Here is a 17,585-nt window from a genome sequence, read left to right as displayed (position 1 = left end):
GATGTTTCCATTCGCCTTGCTGGACGCTTCCAACGGTGACCGATGAAGTTGGAAGCGATCTCTTGGGCTGGGCCCGCAACTCCCGAAAGGACGCTAGAGCACGGAGGAGAGCCACTGGGAGGAGGAAGTAAATTCGTGACATTTTTGAATTCTATCCTCATTTTGCCGAATGATAGGGCCCGAGCGAAAAGGGACGCCAGCAAATCGGCAATAGCATTGGCAGCGGATTGGGTAGCTAAACTGCCCGACAAGTGGATTTAGCGAAGCATTAGAAAGGCGAAGCCGAGAGAACGAGAGCGACCGCAATGGAAAGGGCATTTTGGCAAACGGAAGATCAAACAAATGGAAGGGAAATATTTGTGGATGAACTCAGCGAAAGTGTACGAGTCCATTTGCCCCCATTAGGTGCTGGCGTCGTTTGTTGATATTTCTATTCCAACGGTCACCACTCCCGGCCGCTGGGAGTGATCGGGAGGGAAAAAGGCATTGCAAAAAAAAAGGAAAATAAAAAATAAAACGACCCATCCACCATTTTCCTGTGGCAAGCGCTTCACTTCACGAGACTTTTGGATGGTTTTTTTTTGTGCCGCTTTTCCAGTGTTAGGGAAGGAAGTTTTTTTGTTTGTAACACTGTTCAGAGTTCCAAGTAGGATTGTTTTATTTGTTTTGCTCGTGAGTTTTTCGCTAGAAATTTCAATCGTATGCTCATGTGGAGTGTGATGAAGAATTTTCTTTGCGTTTCTCTCTTTCACACTTGGACCACTATCGGTCTGCATTGAACTGGAATGCCCAAGCGAATGTGACGGAACATTGAAAAGCCGCTTCAGGGTCGGTTTGAAATGTAAAGTAGTAAAGTTTTAATTAGCACGGCAGCAATGCGGGACAAAGGTAAAGTTTGATGGAGCAGCTTTTTTTTCGTTTTTTTTCTTGCTACGTGCGTTTGTTTGTCGCTCTATTTCATGTGCCGGGAGTGGATATAGTATGGTGACAGTGTTACTTTTGCAATGAGCTTAATGCAAGTTTGAAAAGGTTCACATTCAACGGAAGGGATTGGAATTGTAAGTCGTTTTTGTGGTGCTGTTGTTGTAACATTGCACATAGAAGTATGATACGGCATGTTCTATAAAAAATACAATTTGGTGTCATTGTTATGAAACCAGCAGAAAAAAAGGTGAATTATAGTACCTACCGCATAGGCAAGAGCATCATAGCAGATAGGGTATCTTTTCTGTTGTAATAAAAAAAACCTTTGTGCGTAATAGTGTTTTTTAAGTAGGTTTCTAGCATTCAGAATGTACACAATTGGACCTACAGATTGCAAAAGTGTTAAAGTATGCCAAATATTGATACTGTATAAATTTCTGAAACTTATCTCACTTAATTTTGGCTATTTATTTTATTATTTTTGAGTAAGGAAATTTTCATCAAACATAAAGCTTTGCATACTTTTAGGCGTTTGATAGCAGTGTGCTGTTAGCACCAGTGTTGTAAAATGTCACTGTCAATGTCATAAAATATCTGACAGAACCAAAATTCATATCAGCGCCACGTACTCAATTGAGATTATCAGAGATAATACTCAAAACGATTGATGTGACCGCTGTATGACATTTTTGCGACCATCGCTTGGTCAGTCAATATGTCATGATTTGACATAGTCATGACAAATTCCGGCAGAAACAAAATCATGTCAGCGTTACGAGCTGTACTGTGATGATCAGTGACGAGATTCAAAAAGTTGGTGCGACCATCACATGCTTTGTGACATTTTGAGCGACCAACTCTTGGTCAATCAGCTGGTCGCGACATTTTGTGTCGGTGATCATTGCTATGGTCATTGGAGATATGCGGTGCTTAATAGTGGATACAAAAAACATAATGAACACATTTTCTCGTGCTGTTTGATCCGCCAGACAATCAAAACAGACAGAGCGAGAAAGCATGGTTATTTTCTTTTACTTGGGACCACACTCCAAGTATATTCCAAGCATGTCGTGATTATGGTTGACAGAAAATGACGTGACCTAGTGAGTGATCAAGAATTGGGTGCTAGTCAAAATGTCATCAAGCATGTGAATGTTCCACCAACAGTTTGAGCTTTACGTCTGATCATTGCTTTGTCATCATTGGTGAAAATTTGGTGATGCTCATGACATTTTGCAGCACTGGTTAGCACAGATATATCTTACAAATCAAAATACTAACTTTAACGTATATTTGGGACAGTAAAACTGTGGTATACCTACAGTTCCCCGTTAAAAGTCGTTTGTGAAATAAAATAAAATTAAATTAAATCATACCTTTAAATCTGCAATATAAATCATCATCCATCATGGCGAATAAAGAATTCAATTCTATTCTTTTTTCCAAATACTGCACAAAGCATGTTTTATAAAAAACATTCTTTCATTATATTTCATGATTTGTCATAGGATTAAACAACTTCAAAATTATTTTTCTTAAAATGAATGTCTTTAGCTCAGCGGCTAGCATATCAGCGAAACATTTATGAACGGCTTGGAATGTAAAGAATCTTGAAGCGGCAACTCAGATATCGAGCTATCACTTCCTCTACAGTTTTGTAATCTTCAACCAGGCTAGCAAGACGTCTCATTCCCTGTCGATCGAAACTTCCAAAGTGGATAATTCACACAAAAAAAAACAGACGAAAGTTTTGGGCGAGCGTGAAACTTAAACCTTCTACTTTAATTTCGCGTCGCTCTTGATAGGATCGACTGGCAGCAAAGTACCACCGAAAGCTTCTGCATTCCGTCAGCACCATCACGTTACAGCTGGCCCGGTAGCGTCGCAGGGAAGTTGGGCTGGAGCTAAGACGTTTCCACACGGGATACTATCCATGCTTTATGCCTGTAAGTTTCGCGCATTTCTATCTGCTTACAGCAGCTCTCACTCCTCCAAACAGCCGTAGGTGGATGCTGAAGCGAAGGTTTCAGGGTTGGCTGTTTTGACTGGGCGGTGAATGGGGATTGTTTTTTTTTCGGGGCAGCACATTCCACGCATCACGTTTCTCATCCATCAACGTCGGGTGCAAAAGTCGGATGAGAAACACGCGCAACCCAGCCACTGGCGGTATCCCGTTGCAGAAGAAAGAAGCTATCCCAAGTCATCCGTGGGAGGGTTTGTATACGTGTGTGTGTGTGTGTGCGCCATTTCCTCATACTTTTCTCTGTAGCGAATTTCAATCCGCCGGGAGTCTAGGTTTTATGTGTGAAAATTCCGGAAAGGTAAGAGAAGCCAAACTTTTCAATCTGTTTCCCACTCGGTTTCGTTTGGTTGGGGCGTTAACCATGTGCGGCGATGGGGTGAAGGCTTTGGTTACGTTTCGGGCATTTCTATCTGAATTCTTGCGTACCATGTTTCGTATCGGATTTCGAGTAAATCCTACTCTTTTTTTGTTTTGTTTTTGAAAATGGCACAAAAGTATGCGCAAAAGTGTGTGGGGACGAGGAGCTGAGCCATGGCGTTTGCTTTGCCGTGTACCTGGGATGGAGAATGGGAAACTCAAACGCTTTGTAATGAAGCACTTGTTGTTTATTGCAGTAAGTTTGCGATTGAGAAGTTAGAACAAACATGCATCATGTTGAGGACAGCTCGGAAGGTTTATTGCTTTGGCGGGGTGCCGGATGTCTAAAGTATTTTACTACATTTATTTGTTTGCTTTTCCAGAATGTAAGGGATGCGTAAAATCAGAGCTTAAATGAGTTGATTGCGTAAATACAACTGTTTTGTAGGGCATTTTGCATATCTGCAGGCTGTGTAGGAAATGCATACTTTCAGGCGCTTTACATTGGTTTATGAGTAATTTATTATTTGCGGCGCATTATGCTTGGCAAAGCTTAACATATAACCAACAACACTATCGAACACTATTTAATGTTGCTGTGAAAGGTAGCATAGTGCTCAACATGATTGTGTATAACCTTCAACACTCGCCTAACCATCCATCTCGCAAGCGATAAGGAAACTACTTTCCCACAAGCCACCAAGAAACGATCGATCTTCAGACACACACACACACACACACACACACACACACACACACACGCACGGTCTAATATTGCTTATTTTCTAACATGGCAACCTTAACCAAACGGTCTCATCAATCCACCACGTCGTCGTCGTCGTCGTCGTTGATCGATCACATGCGAGACTTTAATTGAACTGACATTGCAGTTGCACCCGGTATAATGCGGGCTAATCTTGCAAACGGCAGTGTGACCCGTACCTTGTGTGCTGAAGGAAAACGATTGCAACAGCAGCAGTGGTAGCAGCAGCAGCAGCAGCAGCAGCAGCAGAAAGCCAACTCCCAGCAGCGCCCTGTTGCACGGGAACGTGTTATTTGCAAACAAAAACAAACACGCCAAACGTTGCCCGGGCGATTCCCCAAGTTCGTCCCTAGTTCGATCGCCTGTCAGAAGATGTCCTGCGGTGTGCTGGGCGCTTGCCGAGCTACAACCGAGATGTTGCAGTCAGTTTGCTGTCGTTCGCTTTGTTCCCCCCCCCCCGTTTGCGTGTTTGTTGGATTGGACGGGTGATAAATTTTCCCACACCCGTTGTCCGGGTGCTGTCCGGTGCAGTTTCAACCCAACCTTGGCGTGATTGGGGACTTCTTTTTTTTTTGTTCCTCGCTTCTCGCTTGCTCTCCGTACTTCGCTTCGCTTAAATGCTCTCCTACTAGTACATCATGGGCAGCGTATAGGCTGTGCTTGCCCTGTTTGCATTGGAACCGTTTTTGTCTGCTGTTATTGTCGTTTGGTGGTGTTTTCTACTTACGTTCTTTTATTTTTTTGCTTTATCATTTCTTGCATGCTGCTGTGATTTTTCCTCCAATTTGTGTGCCGTTGTGTGTCTCTATGCTCTTACGGCAATCGGGTTTGCAATCGTTCGGTCGAACGGGTCGGCGCAGCAGGAGAAAGCGTTCGGGAAGCCTTTTGGGAAGCGACAATTGGAGGACGTTTTGTCTTTCTCCTCCATTGTGCTAACCTGATAGCTGATCTAATGGGAATCTCTTATGGGGAAGGGAATGAGAAAATGGTCACTTCTGGGACGGGGAGCACTTTTTGATTTGCTTGCTGTTTTGTTCGCTTTTTCCCAAGTGCAGCAGAAACATGCCGTGTTTAGAAGGGGGTTGGTAAAGTGTTAAGAATTCGATCCACCATCGATACCATCCTGTTGATGGCTATCGGACAGCCCGGACAAATAGACGGTACCGGAAAGATGCCAGCAAGAACCTGCGGCTTTTACAAACTGGGTTGGTCTTTTTCGTTCGATCACTGTGTGTGCAGTCTGCATTTCGATTGGTTCGCAATCGCAATGCAAACCTTATGCAATGCAAGAATAATTTCACTCGAAGTTGTTATCTTGTTAGGGTAGCTTTCATGTTGTTTTTTTTTCATCTTCCGTTATGTTTCTGTGCGTTTTTTTTTTGTTTCATTCGGTGGCGGTTTTTGGCGAACTGCTCGGCGAACCACATTTTTGCACTGTCACGCGGAATGATGAAGAGTTCTGTAGATGACACGGGGCAGACAGTAAAAAAGGGAGCCGGCCAGGCAGCTGCGTGACTGGTGAAGAATTTATTGTCTTTTCGGGCTAATATCGAACATCGGGATAGCGGCGTCTTTGGCAGCTTTTAGCGTTATTTCCAATCAATTGATTTGCTGGCAGCGAATCAAGAGCGGCCGGGAGCCCGAACAAAAGAAAAGGGCGAACAACATGCACCAATGTCGAGGGACAATGTGTTCCAGCGCAGTGGTGCTACTCTGCGGTGGTACGGCGTACGTTGGTTTGGCTTTGCTGGCTGCTATTTGAATTTCAAAATGTACTTTTAATGCCGCTTTTAAAAAGTGCTTTCCTACACAATGGAATGCCGCTTGCTAATGATTTTATGAATGCATAATTGAGTTTTACACTCCCAAAAAAACCCCAGAAAAGCGAACATTGTATCTCTGTCTCTCTTTTTCTTTGGCTGTGTTACAGAACCCATTCCACACGAGCAGCCAGGTAGATGAGGAAAGCATCGAACGGGCTTAAGCTTCAAACTCATTGCTACAATTACGGTGCTCGCCACGCCGTAAAGGGCTACTAACCTCAGCGTGAAGTCAAGCACAAATGAAGTACCGAACCAACGCTCGCCCGTGCCTTGTTGCCCAGCAGGACCCCAGTTTAGGGGTAAATATCCCAACCATTTCTTCCCCCCATCCGCCTCGCACAACAACCCTGGGCCGCTGCCCTTCTCCCAAACGCTGGGTGAAAAGTTGAAAGCCATTGTTTGAATATTGCTGCTTTTAGCCATTGCCATTGCTACTGCCGGCTCGGCCCTTGCGCGCCGAACCCATAATCGTCATCCGCATTATAATAGTAGCCATCATCGGTGGCGAACGCGAACATCGTCCGGAATGGTGGGCCGCTTGGCGCGGGTATTTTCTATCGAAATTTTGCAGCATCTTGATGGTGCACCATCATCATTATCCTGGGGGATTGTGTTTGTGTGTGCTTTTTTGTTTGTACGCTTGGTCGCTCGCTCTCTCCTTCTCACACACTCTTTCGTCCGCTTTTTTGCCGTCAGCCAACGAAACGGTGACCCACATACGGGAGGAGGATAAAAAAAAACAACAACTCTGGAAGCTGCCGATGCTGCTGAAACGGGCTTTAATGGGAGCGATGCCTAGAGTGAACGCCAGTGTGTTTTAGCAATTCATCGGTCTTTATGGATTGAACGGTGCTCATGTTTTTGTGCATGTTTGCAACTGCTTTCGATACAGTTTTCGAGTTTGAATGAGTCAACATACATACTGTTCGTTTCAATGCACTTAGAAATTGCAATTTTGGAGTAAAGTAAGTAGAGTATTGAAAATGAGGTTATGCTAGTTTTGTATTGACGGTTTACTAATAGCAGCTTTTTGTGGAATCAGATTGGTTTATGAAACGGTTGCATCTTGTTTAGCGAATTTCAATTCGTAGGATACTATATTCCCAAAAGAGCTGTGAAAATTCATCTTTTCAATACGAATTATTAAATAGCTGATTGAACATTTTAATTTTACATTCGATTGAAAATTTCCAGACATTTGACTGCACGGTGAAAATATTGACTTTGCCAATGAAATAAAACACTCAGTTGTGATTGTGAGTAATAGGCTGAAATTTACACATCAACAATACCATTGAAATTTTTTTCAAAAAGTGTGGTGTAATGATCAGAATAAAAAAATGATTTCGACTTGTTTGGAAAGATTCAGTTGTACGAACACATTGTACGCTCCTCATCTTGAGCATTGTCCAACTATTTTGTTCTTGGCAACGGAAACTGAAAGGCATCGTCTCCAAAGACTACAAAATTGGGCGTTGCGTTTGGTTTTGAGATTAGGGAGGCACGCTTCATTAATCTATGTTGACCATCGATTAATCTATCGAGTTGGTGATTTTAAGTGATTATGTTCGACGCATGAGAAGTGACATTTTAAACTTTAAAACTGTATCAATTGTATATTTAATACATCAATTATTTATTTGTATGTTTTGTGTAAATGTATTTTTTGCTATTTTTTGTGTTTTATGTACAATATGCTCTGTGTCTTTTAGATTGCTGTGTTGCGCCTTGGTGATGATGATAGTATAATCAAATTGACAGATCAAGAATTATAAAAAAATATAAAAACCATTTTTTGAATTACTTTGTTAAAATTAATGAGAAAGAAAATAGAAACAATTGAAAGAGTCTGCTTAGCTTCAAGCAATGCGCACGCGTTATATAAACTTTGAAATGGAGGTGATGGTACGGTATTCCTGAAAACGAGATTTATGGATCTGTTGACAAGGTTTGATTTGTTATAAAAAATATTGAACGTAATGCTATGGCTCTTTTTCAAAATGACAGTTTTAATTACTCTCACATAAACTTATACGTACATATATTTTCTCTATGTCTATGTATGAAAATTATTCATCTAATGAATTAAAAAAAAAACATTACAAGCATTTTTGTCACTTATTAACTTAACTTAACTGCCAATTTAACTAGACTAGCGATTTGCAAACTTTTCAACCGAAATAGCCAAATTCTACCATAATGTTCGTAGAGTTTTACGCGATGAGCCAAATTGTTAAACCAAGAACAAAAATGTATGAAAGTTCTTTGAAATATACTAACTGTTAAGAGCCGCCATCTCGATATCAAATAGCCGCAATTTGCCGATCGCTGAACCAGACCATACAACTAAAAACTGCAAAGATATAGTCTATTCCTGTTGTACATTACTCTCAAATGCCAATCGAGTACTGGCAGCACTGCGACTTTGTCTGCGTACGGTGAAATAATCGCTGAAATGCTCTTCCAATCGTGGCCAACATAGTTTGCGTACGTTGAATTGACCACTGATTGCGGTTCCGCGAGAGTGTTACCGGTCAGGAAGTCAATCGTACGACTTTAGCTTTAGCGGGTTCACCAAATAAACTCTTTTTTATTTTTTTTTTATTTTTGCCCCCCCCCCCCTCCGTTTACACCTCAGGGTGACGAGTTTTTTTGTTGTTCGGTTTCGGTATGCCGCTTCGACGTGCCTGTGGTGAGATGTGATTTTTGTTTTTCACTGTATTTTTTGTTTTGCGGCCAAAAAAACCACAACCACCATCACGGGCACCATCTGCGCTGCGTTGGCGCTGGTTTATGTGTTTCATTTCTCACCATATTTCTCGCCGGCCAGCGGCAGGACACCGATTGCCACAATAAGAATCGTACACATGCTAGCCAATTTCGATTGAACTGAAATTTAACGAACGGGTTGGGGATTTTGGGCAGTCAAGTCGCTCGCCACTCCATCCCAACGGTCGTCCATTTTCCCTCTGCTTCTGCACCGAAAGGCGAACAAATGGCGGCCCTATCCGTACCAAGGCCGCACTGTCTGTTGTTGCGAAGCCCGTAAACCCGTGAACCTAATTTTAATTCACTATTCGTTTGCATAATAAATTGGCGAACCGCAAACCAAAGAACACAACCTGACTCACGTGGCCTGCTCCGCTGGTGGTTGGGCGTTTTGTGGCAGTGGTTTGTGTGGGCGCTTGGCCGTATGGTGAGGGTGCCAATTCTGCACCGAAATTTCGCAGCCGAAGCATGTGCACTTTCCAAAAGGGTTCGCGGATCGGGTTAATGGACGGATTAGGGCAGGGCGTAGATTACGGGACGATCGGTTAAGGTCGAAGCGGTTGATCAGCATTTTCGGTCGCCGAGCCAGCCGGATGGGTCATTCTGGTTTCTGACGAATAATTTGCCGTTTTCGGGTAACGCGAAGCTCAGCTTGAAGGGATTCGGCCGTTTCGAATCCAGACCGTGCCATGGCAATCTTGTGGTTGGGAATGGGTAGAAAAGTCAGCATCTAATTAAAACTGTGGCCTCTAATTATCTTTGGATTTTTAATGTCTTGCTTCGTTTTGCTTTATTAGGGTTTCGGTTGGTTAATTTAACATTTCACTCAGGATGTTTAACGTCGGGGAGGGTAACTATGTGCTCAAGAAGGATAGAAAAATGAGATTTCCCTTTTTGCGGCAAATGCAAACGGCATATAGGAATTGTTTTAGAATATTAAAACCCAAATGAGTTTTGAATCGATAAAATCTCATAAGAAAATGTTTCAAAACGATAGTTTGATGAATTAATTGTGAAAGAGGCTTCATGAAACGTTTTCTTAAGAAACGCCCAAATGTTTGCAAAGTAATGACAGATTCTCAACACGCCTAAAGATATGCAATTTAATTACATTAGAATAGGTGGAATGGTTAGTTCAATCATAGAACTTAGCGATTTCTGTGTTTTAATATACGAAATTATTAATCTTATTTAGTCTTAGCCTTATTAGTCTTATTTTTAATGAATATTTCAGGAGTAATATAATATCCCGTCTTGAAAAATCATCTAGAGGGCTCATACATACAGGGCTCTGACAAATACCTGAAAATAAATAAGTACTCGCATTACCTATTTAACATCATTAGAATCACATTCTCTGCCAAAAAATCTCTACCTCAAACTAGCACACTCATACACATACACACTCTTAAAAGCACATTTTATTTTACCGAAATTCCCATTCATCTGTCTTGAGACTTTAATTCCTGCTTGCTTTAGTGTCGTTTGCCTTCACACCGCGACGGCACCGGCAAAGAAAATCTAAAATCTGGCCGTCTTGCAATGCTTGGGCGATCGTTTGTATGAAAGTCAACAGTGGAGTCTCTCTCACACACACATACCCCTGGCGGAAAGAAAATCCCGGAAACATTGGAAGGAATTTTAAGGCGAGCTGCACCGTAAAAGCGATCGAGCGTTTGCCGGGACGGCGAAAAGTGCATCGCCAGTGCAGCGAAACGGAGAGGCACCGAATCCGGCAGCCACTGCTCCGAAAATCGGCGGAACCGGAAGCGGAAAGGATGTCATTTGTATCGTTTCTTTACTGTGTTCAGTTGAAGCTTCGTGACTTTTTGTTTTCTTGGGTTGGCTTTTTCACATCGGGTTGCATTTCGTACACGGCAAGGCATTCAGGCATCCAGATTTATTGCCCCGTGCAATGGTATTTCGTTTAAGCGAGGATATTTCTTTGTTTCGGGGGCTTTTTTTTTTGGGTGTGTGCTGTCGGGTCGGAAAGCGTGTCGGGTGCTTGCTGGCAGTTGGTTAGGAAAGTTTTACAAACATCCGTTACTGACGAAATTAAAGCTCCAAATTCGATCGGATTTTAGGACATTTCTGTTTTTTTTTTGTCATCGTCGCTACAAACTTGTGACATTTTGGAGCTTGTTGGGAACGCGAGCAGCTCGCGTACCACAAATGCAAGCGATTCGGTTTTAACAGAATACTGAAACTGGCACAGAAACTATTTTAACGAACCTGCCCCGGGAAGCGTTCACTGCAATCCGCGTGAAGCTGCGTGATTTTTTGTACATTTTATTTTGCAGTGCGTCCTTTTGTACATGGCCTCGGTTCGGCATGGTAGCAGTTTTGATTGAGAGCAATGCATTTTGTGACTGTTAGCGTTCGAAAAGAGCGATGCAAACAAACTGGAAAAGAAAACCATTGGAGCAGCGGGACAAAACTTTTCTTCCTCACTCCTGGAAAAGGGAGCTTACATTTCTTACAGCCCGACATTCTACACGCCAGCTGCTGCCGAGCGGAGTTTCGTACGATCGGCACGATGCAAATCAGCCGGATATACTTGATTTCCCTTATTTGCGTCTTCTCTTTGCGCTGGGTGCAGAACCGACCAGCAAAACGCAAAGTGCATGCTAAAATGTCAAAGTGAGCATCCTTGTCTTTCGGTATCTGCGACACACTGGCGGGTGGAAGACTTGCTCGCATGACACGGCCTCCCCACGGCTAAAGGCTTTTGATCAACGTCGTTTGATTGAGCTTTGCAAATGTTTTGCCCGGACAAACGCGAGCGGAGCTATTTGTTAAGGCAAATGGAACGGTTTCGGAAGCGTGTTTGATTGAGTTTGGGTCGGTTTTGGGAGGTGTACGAGTTTACAGAAACTACCTCATTTCTCTGCAGCGAAGTGTGGGTTTAAGGAAGTTTTTGTTTGCCGTACATTGAGCAGTGTGATGTGTGTGCTGTGCTGGCAGAGAAACTGGAATAATCCTTAATGAATGTGCTGTACATTTTCCTTGTTAAAGAAAACGTCATTTTTGTCCTTTTCAAAGCAATGTATTAACTTAATCCAACATGCTGAAAGGTATTACGAAGGTAAGTGACTGTAGCGCCAAAGGACAATTCCCGGCCCGCGCATACGTTGTGGGGTTTCGTTCGAGTTTCAACTGCCATCGGTGCTGTGACGATAAGCAGCAATTGTACAAACGATAGCTTACGATTTAAAGGGGGGAAAAGGCAAAACCGAGATGATACGAACGGTGAACGAGCGAGAAACGCTAAATGCGATACATTTATCCGCTTTCTGTTGCCTTAAACGTAACCGTAACCGTCACTGAATGTGCACATTTATTAACGCTCATAATGGTGCGGTGCAGGAGCGCCGGGGTTCGTCGTCTGCTGCACTTTCTACCTCCTGCTTGCTTGCGGGCGTTTGTTTGTTTGCTTGTTTGTTTGTTCGTGCTGCCCTTCCTTTGGTTCGACATTTGTTCTCTGTCTCTCTCGCTTTTCCCTTGCTCTCTCTTATTCTTTATCGCTTTTATTCGCACTGGTCCAGCCAAATGGAATGGTTCGCTTTTTGTCTCCATTCATAAATATTCATTCCGCTATGGCGGTGCTTTTTGCTGCTGGTGCGTTGCGTTCCCGGCCGGATTATGCAGCGTACTGGCGCACGATGATGATGGTGCGATTTCCCCACCTCTCCTGCTGCTGATGGCGGTCGCACTCACAAAATGGTGTTGCGATTGCGAATGGGATTTACCAAACGGTTGGTCATCAGGTCGTCAGCCTGGATGTGTTCATAAAATTCAATTGGATAAGCACGGTTAGTGTTTGCCCTGGTTTGATTTGAAAGAGAAAAAGGGAGAGAAAAAGAGAGAAACAGTGGCATAGTGGAGCCATGTGATTGACACCGGGAGTGGGAATAGTAAACGATTGTAGACCGGTGGCATTGATATGGATGAGGTTGTGGGACAAAAACAGGAGCGTTTGTTTTTTTTTGTTTTTTCGACCATGATCATTTGTTTCATGAGATCGTTAAATAAATTACGCAAAGTTTCACTGGCCTGTAAAAACTCGTGAAAATAATAGATGATTGAAAGTATCTGAAACATTTGAAACAATTTGGAACTAAGCTTTAGTTTTGATGTTTTAAAGTAAAGGAGTAGGAGTAAAGCGCCTAAAGGTATGCAATAGCACTGTTTGTTTGATAAAATGCTTGAGTGATTCCGAATTCCGAACACATATGCTTGAATTGCTTTCTAAAATATCAAAGACCGTTAAAGGGAGTCTTTCCTCTATAGAATTAATGAATTGATAATATAAATATAATTATTTTTGGTAGAGCTTTAATCGTCATTATTGACGCGAGCTGTTATTATGGCGGTGCATTAATTCGTGTAATTGATAGACATAATTAATATCTCAGCCATGCCTTTACTGTTCCAGATAATAATAATTAGTTTTCAAGGTTGTGTCGTTTTAATAATAATCAATTAAACAACGTTATTTAACCGCACTGAACAATTAACATCCCTTTTTAAAGTGAAGTAGTTGTTTGGTTAAAAAAAAGGCAGAGCAGAGCAAGTTAAAGCTTTGGCAAACACAGTTTAGAGTGCTGTTGTTTCCGGTTGTGCTGTAAAATTGTTGTACAAGACATTAACATTAGCTTCTAACATTTGTTAGGGTAGAGTGCAGCAGTTCCCCATCATGCTGAAAACGACGCGTAAAAGGTGCTTGTTGCACACGGTTTTATAATCAATGCCACCTTCGTAGGCGTTTGCGATGCTTCCGTTCGCGGCAAAATGAAAATACCTACACCGTGCCCACACGCCAAAAATGGAAGAAACTCGCGCCAGCCGTTGCAATTTCAACATTACCAACTCCAACCGTCCAAGTTTCCGTTGCTCTTTGTGGAAGTGTGTGTGTGTGTGTATTTATATGTGCGCGTGTTTGCGTGGTTTCTTATGAAACCCCAAACACGGTGTTGTGCAATACCGCGTTGTGCGCCTGGTGCGATGCATTGCCTTTGCCGCCCGCAAGCCTACACGGGCACGACCGGTTCGCAAAATCAGAGCACGCGCTGGCGATGAATGCAATTTTCCGCCCGTAGCTTCCCTATCGTTCGCTGACATAAAATATGTGGCAATGTCTTGGCGGTGGTGGGGGTGGGCTGCATTTCATGTTTACCGGCCGCGCGTTCGACTGCCTTCGTTTCCGTGGAGATGGAGCGGCTTGAAATTGCATCTGCTCGGTAGCAGGCCCAGGCCCTGCTCTAAAAAGCAAGGAAAGGCAAAGCGAGGTGGCTGGGGTCTAACCAAATTCAATCCGAGGCAAAACCACTCTCGTTGTGTAGCCACTTTCGATCAGCCGAACGGTTGCATCAAAACAAACCGGGGACGATATTTTCTTTGCCACCAGCGGGTGAATGTGTTTCGCTCGGTGGAAGTTTGGGCCTGCGTGCAAGTTTTGGGCAGCTCAGGAAAGACATGGTTCATGCGAGCGCGCGTTTGTGTGTGTGTTTATGTTTAGAAACTTGTTTAATTTTCTGAAACATTTATCTTGCCCCGCTTGCGCCGGGAAACTGTTGTCAGCTGCCGAGAAACGGTGCGAGTGCTGCGCTTTGGGTCCCTGTGGAGCACTAGAACGGTTGAAGTGGTATAGTTTCAACGAAGGATAATGCAAAAATATGTTTTCAGCGTTTTTCCCCCTTTCGCATTAAATTTGAACGAAAATTGAACCATTTTTAAACACTGATTTTATTGATAAAAACAATAAATATAAATGATAAGCAAATTGCATAACTTTAGGCGTATTCGATATAAAAGCCTAAAGATATGCAATGTATTATTTTATTCCGAAACACAAAAGCATAACTATATCCAACCCAACTAACATTTCCCAAATAACATTTTTGAATTCTAAAATTGGGGCTTCGAGCAATTTCCCTTAAGCAGGCGCCTTGAACTTCCCTTAACCTTCCCTTAAAATCAATTGTGTGGCGTTTTTGATTTTTTTTCTTTTCCTAACGATATAAATGATGATGTAGCCAGTTTATACTTGAAAAACACCAAATGTTCACAAAATAACATTATTATTTTTATCAATATTATTATTATTTTTTAAGGTAAAATATTTTTTTTCTTTTGTTGTATTTTAAGCTACATTCAAATACTAAATAGACTGAAAGATACCACGAAAGAAAAAAAATTTGAAAAATAATTATTTCCAAACGTTCGCTCAACCACTCTAGTGCTCGTGGTCACCAATTTTGAATCAATCCCAGTGGCACAGTACAACAATCGTCCCGACACAGTGCAGTGACGCTCAGGGTGCAGGGAATATCGTTTTCGATACACAGTTTTCTGAGTGCGTTCCGACCCGGGGCTGTGACGTTCGTGGTGCGATTCAATTTCATCCACCACGACGACAACGGCCCGATCGAGGCATAAGTTCTAAAACTCTTGACAAGAAAATTCGATTGCCACTGGGGACTGATGGATGGCTGGCTGGCTGGCTGGCTGAATGGATGGATGGATGTATGTTCCGCTGCTGAAGGGTGCTGATGGATGGATCAAAGCCACTGTTGAGCCGGGCGTCTCGTGTTTGCCTGCCGTGACACACGCGTGCCCTTAATTGTACTACAAACAAACCTCTTTTTAGTAAAGTTTCCAACGCTGTCTCAGCAGAGTGTGCAGCCCCTACCAATGCGATCAACTTTATGCGAACCATTTGCAGCGAGCTGTACTTCGAACGAGCTGAAAATTAAAACCCGAAATTTGCATACTGATTAAAAGCAGCCGATGGGTTTCTTTCAATTACTGCAATTCATTACGTTCAGCCGGAGTTTTTCAAACTGTGTCCAATGGTTCCAAGAAGGCAATATTTTTAACCCGTTGCCATCGCGCCAGTTGTGCGATAATGGTACGCTTGCAAAGTTGAGGGTAAAGTAAATCGTTGCGATTGAGAAGTTATGTGCAAAATCGAGCTCATCGAGCAGAAAGAACAGTAATTACCGATACCTGGAAAGTTTCATAACGGCACACTATTTGGCGGAAAGGCGTTGGGCGAGTGGCGGGTGTGCAATCCTGCAGGAAAATTGCATTTTATCCTATCGGTTCTTTTCTCTTTTATCGTTCATTAAGCACGCCGTGGCAACTGCTGGAAATACCGGAAAATGCGACGAAGATTCGAGAAACGAACAAAAACAGTATCTACCGTTTCAATATCGGACATGAATGTGCGGTGCACTCTCGGGCGGTAAAAACAACACCGTCCTCAAAATGGTTGCACCACTACTGATAGGAAGCGCAGCTGCCCCACTTCCTCTCCCCCTCCCCATGTCCTCGAACTGCACGCTGCAAATGACATGAATTTGCAATTTTAAAATGATTAGCATAAAATGAAAAGATAAATATTTTATTTACGGTCGAGTCGTGTGACACGGCCGCACCGAACCGAAAGTCAAACCTGGTCGAGAGACAGGGCTGTGGATGTTATTATTGCTATTTTAGGCAGAGGAAAGCCCCCGTGCGGCCAGAAACGGAATTCGCTGTTCGAACGAAAATGGCTGTTTGAAAGCTTCAACAGCGGGGGAAGTGTGTTTGTGGGCTGCGGGCTCCGGTTGTTTTTACTTCCGCTGTGCGCTGTGCGCAACTTCCGCGAAACGAGCCTAATTGTTGATTGTACTTTAATTATTGATTTTTTGAGGAAAGTTTGCGTGGCGTGTTTGTGTTGGCGCAAGTTGAATAAACGGTAAACAGTGCGGTCGAATCTTCTCCGTGCCGGCGTTTGCATTTGGTGCGAGCGATTTGCGGTTGCGGCTTTTAAGGGGAAGCTTGTTCAAACAATTAGAGTGATCGAGCCGTTTTCGGGTTACAGCGTTGCTTACGGTACGCTTAGTTTGTGTGGATGCGGAGTTTGCCTTACGGTTTAATTCGTTCCTGAGTGGAAAAGAGCTTCTTTTTTTGTTTGATTTATCTGTAAATGTCTTGGTTGAAAAGGTTGTTTTTGAAAGGTGTGCTTCAAGAGAGTTGATTTTTTAATTTTTTACAAGAGCTTCTACTAATCGCTTGACAATGCAAAATGTAACTCTCATGTCGACAAACGGCTGTCAAAATTGTCCTTGGGTTAAAATAAACCCTTTTACAACACATTTCCTGCTCATTGTATTGCATTTAGCACAGCTCACAGCTTCCACCGTTACCATGCCGCTCAGCAGAGATGATAATTTAATTCTCTTCCTTCCCTAAACTGCCCCATCAAAGCAAACGATGCTTCCATAATCTAAATGGCGTCTACCGTCTGTCTCGTTGCCATGCAGCTCAATTGTGCAGAATCTTAATCACCGTGAGCCACGATTTTTGCTTGATTTATTCTCATCGATCTGTAACTTCGGAGCGATATTCGCGTTCCGACGGCAGCGCCTTTAGCCCCACCAAAAGCGTGCGAATGGAGACGCCCAGTGCCTCACGCTCAACCGATGTAAACGGTGACGGCTTTGAGGTTCGGCGGGGCGTTTTTTTTTACGAGCATCATCTTTCTACCGTTTGACAACCGTAATGCTATAAACCAAAAATAGCTTCCAGTTTGACGAGCGGCTCCGTCACCGGTATCGTTAGGCCGCTGGCAGGCCTGACTGGTTGACTGGCACCCATGGAACGCGCGCACTCACACACACACACACACGTACAGCACATTGGGCAACAAAAGCGTTCCGAGGAGACGCGTTTATGTCGTCGGTTTCCGGTTCACAAAGCAACCTGCGGAACGGCACACCTGTTGGTAGTTTGTCAGTTGGTTTCGCTCGAGACATTGTGCCGCTGGGTACACTTTTGCGAATAACAAAAAAAAAATCGCATGAATCCTGGACAGAGAGGGGGAAAATCGAGAAGACCGTGTTGCTTTTATGGGCTACAAATTGTATGATGGGTTTTTTGA

Source organism: Anopheles merus, chromosome 3R, assembly GCF_017562075.2.
Source record: "Anopheles merus strain MAF chromosome 3R, AmerM5.1, whole genome shotgun sequence".
Taxonomy (NCBI): domain Eukaryota; kingdom Metazoa; phylum Arthropoda; class Insecta; order Diptera; family Culicidae; genus Anopheles; species Anopheles merus.
Note: the sequence above shows the minus strand (reverse complement) of the source record.